This window comes from Octodon degus, unplaced genomic scaffold, assembly GCF_000260255.1.
Source record: "Octodon degus isolate 3935 unplaced genomic scaffold, OctDeg1.0 scaffold00177, whole genome shotgun sequence".
Classification (NCBI taxonomy): Eukaryota; Metazoa; Chordata; class Mammalia; order Rodentia; family Octodontidae; genus Octodon; species Octodon degus.
Window position 1 is genome coordinate 4995993 of NW_004524753.1, and position 5101 is coordinate 5001093.

The window sequence follows — 5101 nt, forward strand, 5'->3', positions numbered from 1 at the left end:
GTCATATTGAAACTTGTATATGGTCTCAGGTTAAATTCATACCACATTTTCTTCACCCATCCAGGTGTTGATGGACATGCAGTGTTTCCAGGATCTGGCTGTTAGAAACTCTGCTCCTGTGAACCTGGGTGCGCATGCACTCCTGCAGTATGCTGACTTAACCTTTTTTGGGAAGGTACCTGTAAGGGGGATAACAGGGTCAAATTCACTCAGAATTTTAAATCTGTATCCCTAGGCCCAGAAAGACCAACTAGAAGGAAAGTTGTTTACCACAGATAGTGGGATCTTTAGACAATTTTTTTTAATACTTTCATCTGGTTTCTGATGCTTTAAAAAAATGAATGGTAATTTAAAAAAAAGGTCTGCTCTTTCTCCTCTTCTTCCTTCTGCTCCTTTTTCTCTTCTTCCTCTTTCTCCTCCTCCTCCTCCTCCTGTTGTTCCACCTCCTTCTCCTCTTCCTTCTCCCTTCTTTCTCCTCCTCCTTTTCCTCTTCCTCCTTTGAGACAGGGTATTACTAGGTAGTGCAGGCTGGCCTTGAACCCTCTCTGTAGGCTGATCTCGAACTCCCAGTGACTCTCCTGCCTCAGCCTCCCCAGTGCTGGGATTATAAGTGTACCACCATGCCTGGCTTTCTCTTTTCTAGAGAATTCTGCTCCAGCTCACAATGTTTCTCCTCAGCTTTACCCAACTTTTTCAAACAAAAGTCTTTCTCGCCAGGACTAGCTCCTCTGCTCCACCTTGCATCATCCCCCTGAGGTGTCAGTGTATTTTTTTTCCTCTAGTACTGGCACCAAGCATGGCACCAATGAATTGGACAGGCCAAGCACAAGTGTTGTGAAGCGAGCTTATCTTGAGAACACCTGGGACTGTTGTTAACATGTCACTGGTTCAAAGCCTTTCCACTGCATGGTTACAGCTCCAGCCAATAACAGAGCCATCTGCCCCTCACTTGGCGACAGGAACTGGTCTCCGGAGCAATTCAAGGATAAACAGCTAATCTTTTTAAAGCAGTTGTGGAAAATGTCCCTGTGATTCCCATGCCACAGATATTCACTCATCACACACTGTCTACTGCCTCAATGAAACAGCATTTGAAAGCCCTAAATGAGACTGACCAGCCTCACTCTTAGGCATTCTCTCTTTCTCTTTTAATGTATTTGGTACAGGGTCTCACTACACAGCTCCGACTTGTAGTGATCCTCCTGTTTTCAGCCCCCCTAGTGCTGGGATTTTTATATTTTTGTTTTATTTTTATAATTTATTATTTATTTTTGTATTTTAGGGAAGGGTCTACATAGTGTTCAGGGTCTCACTACTAGATCAGATTCATAATGATCTGCCTGTTTACAGCCTCCCAAGAGCCGGGATTACAGGCACGCACCACCACAGCCAGTCTCAATTGTCATCGCAGTGTGCCCCGGGGGCGGGGCCAGCATAGTCAGCATGGCAGGCCAGGGGATCAAACCCATGCCCCCTACTCCTGCTTGCAGGCACTTTAATCCGCTGAGCTATTTTGCCGGCCCCAGTTTTTTTTTTTTTTTTTTTTTTTTTTTTTTTTGGCAGACTTGTCTAATATTGTTTTGAAATTCAAAGGGCACCAAATCATTAAATCAATTTTGAAAAGGAAAAAAAATTAGAAGGCTAATATGACATTATTTCTGGAATTAATATACATTTATATAATCTTATTTACTCGTTCAACTTCTTGTACTAGTGAGACAATATGATGTTTACACATGTGTGTCTGGTTTATTTCACTTATGCGTATTGCCTTTTTTTTTTTTTTGTATTTTAGGGAAGGGTTTACAGGGTGTTCAGGGTCTCACTACTAGATCAGACTCTTAGTGATCCGCCTGTTTACAACCTTCCAAGAGCTGGGATTACAGGCGAGCGCCACCATGCCTAGTCTAGCGTATGGACTCAAGTTGCTTCCATTTACCTATAAAAGTCTCCAATTTATTCTTTTTGGCTGAGTCATACTCCATTGCGTAAAAAGCACATCTTTTTAAAAAAAATCCATTCCTTAGTTGTTAAGCGTTCAGGTGCTTCCAAAACTTTGCTGTTACAAATTGTGCTTCTCAGGGCTGGGGAGATGGCTCAGTAGAATAAGGGCTTCCCTGGCAAGCACAAGGGTCTGAGTTCAATCCCCGGTTCTGCAAAACAAACAAACAAACAAACAAACAACCCCAAAAACAAAAAACAAATTGTGCTTCTCTAAACATGGGGGCACATTAGTGTGCTACGTTGTTTTTCTTCTGGGAAAATATCCAGAAGAGGAAGAGCTTGGTCAAATAGGACCTTTCATCCTAGTGTTTTGAGAAATCTACACAATAGTTTCCACAGTGTCCGCACCAGTCTGCACTGCAACCAACGGGGGCGGGGGGGGGGGAGTTGGGGTGGGGGGAGGCTTCCTTCTTCACCCACAGCCTCTCAAGCATTCCTTATCAGTTCAGTTCTTTTTCTTTCTTTCTTTCTTTTCTTTTCTTTTGGCAGAACCGGGGATTGAACTCAGGCCCTTGCACTTGCCAGGGAAGTGCTTATTCCACTGAGCCATCTCCCCGGCCCCAATCAGTTCATTTCTTGATGATAACCATTTTTTTCTGCAGTGAGATGGAATCTCAGTGTTGTATTAATCTGCACCTCTTGAATGACTAGTGATGTTGAATAGTTTTTCATTTATTTATTTCCTGTTTGTATTTCTTCATCTGAGATGTGGGTATTCATCTCAGATGTCCATTTTTGAATTGGTTCTCTGAATTTGGGAGGTCTGGAGGTTTTTTGAGTTCTTTATAGGTTCTGAATAGTAATCTTTTGTATTAGGAACAGTTGTAAAACATTTTTTCCACATTGTAGGTTGCTTTTTACTCTGCTGGTGGTTTCTCTTGCTGTGCAAAAGTTTTTGAATAAGGGGCCGGGGAGATGGCTCAGTGTAATAAGCACTTCCTTGGCAAGTGCAAGGGACTGAGTTCAATCCCCGGTTTTGCAAGGAAAAAAAAAAGTTTTTGAATAAGAAGAGATCCCAGTTGTTGGCTCTTACTTAGCCCCAGGTGCACAGGGCTGTAGTTGGTGGCCCACACCAACCCCCACGGTTGGACCAGGCATGCAGATGCATAGGCGGCTGGGGTGTCCCAGCTGGGTCTGCCTAGGATCAGAGTTCGGAGTCCCTAGGTGCATCCACTTTAAAATATTCTTTTCCTTTTTCATCTGATTGATCAAAGCTAGAGGACTCAAGCTAGATTGGCAGTGTCTTTATTTCACCATCCTTGTCTTGTTCAGGTTTGGGACTTGATTTATATTTTTCTTTTTAAAAATTCTTTTTGATACAGGGTCTCTCTATGCAGTTCAGGCTCATAGTGGTCCTTCTGTCTCAGCCTTCCCAGTGCTGGGATTACAGGCGTGTGCCACCACTACTAGTTTTAGGACCAGCAAGATACATCCAGGGACCTGGGGCCGGCGCGGCATGTGGTGTTGGGGATCAAACTAGTGACCTTGCACTTGTCAGGCAGGTGCTTAGACCTCTGAGCTATCACCCTGGCCCTGGGGCTTGATTTTAAAGGAGCAGCCTGAGTGAGAAATCCTTTGTGTTGTAAAACCCTTTCTAAGCAGAATCCAGAAAAGAAAAGTAAATATAGGAATCAAGCATGCCAAAACCACTTCTACATACATATACCTCTGTGATTCTTGAGACCATTTGTTTCATTTTTAACTACCAGTAATTCTAACTTTCTCTTTTTCTTCTCTTCAAGCTCATTTATCTCTGTCCTTAGTGGACCCGTTCCTGGCCCTAATGGGCCTCCATCCCCAAGTGCCAGCACCAGTGCATGCCTGTGCTGAATACTGGCTCTAAGCAATTCACTTCTCTCCCCCATCGCACACTCTTCAGAGGTCTTCCTGGGCCCACTTACCTCTTTCCAAGTGTACTGTTCAGGCACCAAATGTTGAGATTCTTTGGTCTCTCATTGTATGCTGGGGAGAAATGGAGACAGGAATGAGGAAAAGATAGGTAAGAAGACAATAGCTGGGTCTGCCTCATTGGCAGACCACCCCTGGAACAACAGTAGAGGCATTTATTCATAACTTTGCAAAGTTAGTATCACATGACACAAGGTTCTTTAGTACTTAATAGCTGGCATTGACCAAACAGGATGCTTTTTTTCATTTGTGTATTTGGTACAGGATCTCACTGTGCAGATTGAATTTATGGTGATCCTCCTGTTTTCTGCCTCCCCAGTGCTGAGGTCACAAGACTGCGCCAGCACACCTAGACTCGGTTGCCAGCTCAGCACGCTGAGGGGGCGGGGCCAGCACACAAGCAGGACCAGGGATTGAACCTTGGTCTCTGTGCTTGCCACAACAGGTGCTTATTCCACTGAGCTATTTCGCTGGCCCAGGGATGCTTATTTCAAGATTGAGGTAGCTTGGCTGCTTTAAGTGCTGTGGCTTTGTCCTGACCTTACACAACTGACCAATTTCCAGCTTCAGCAGCTCCCAACATTTGAGTCTTGACTTTATATCCAGTTATGTTATTGAATTTGTTTATTAAATCTAGCAGTTTTAGCAGAATTTCTGTGGTCTTCTATGTAGTGTAACATGTCATCTGCAAATAATAATTTAACTTCTTTTCCTATCCTTATTTCTTTTATTTCTCTCTCTTAGCTAACTGCTCTGACTCAGGTTTCCAGAACTATGTTGAATAAGACTGGAGACAGTGGATACCCTTATCTTGTTCCTAATTTTAGAGTGAAAGCTTTCAGGTTTTGTGCATTTATTATGATGTTGGCTGTTTGTTTGTCACAGATGGTTTTTATCAGATTGAGGTAAAGACCATCTATTGTAATTTTCTGTAGTGTTTTTATCATGGATGGGTGCTGGCCTTTGTCAAAAGCTTTTTCTACATTTACTGAGGTTATCATATGATTTTTTTGTCTTCAGCTCTGTTAATATGGTGTGTTACGTTTATGAATTTACATATCATTCCTGCATCCCTGGCATAAATCTCACTTGGTCATGGTGAATAATCTTTTTTTTTTTCTTTTCAAAGTTTTATTGATAAACATATAGCAATGAGACAGTTTCAAATCAAATCGAAAGTACAGTTTCA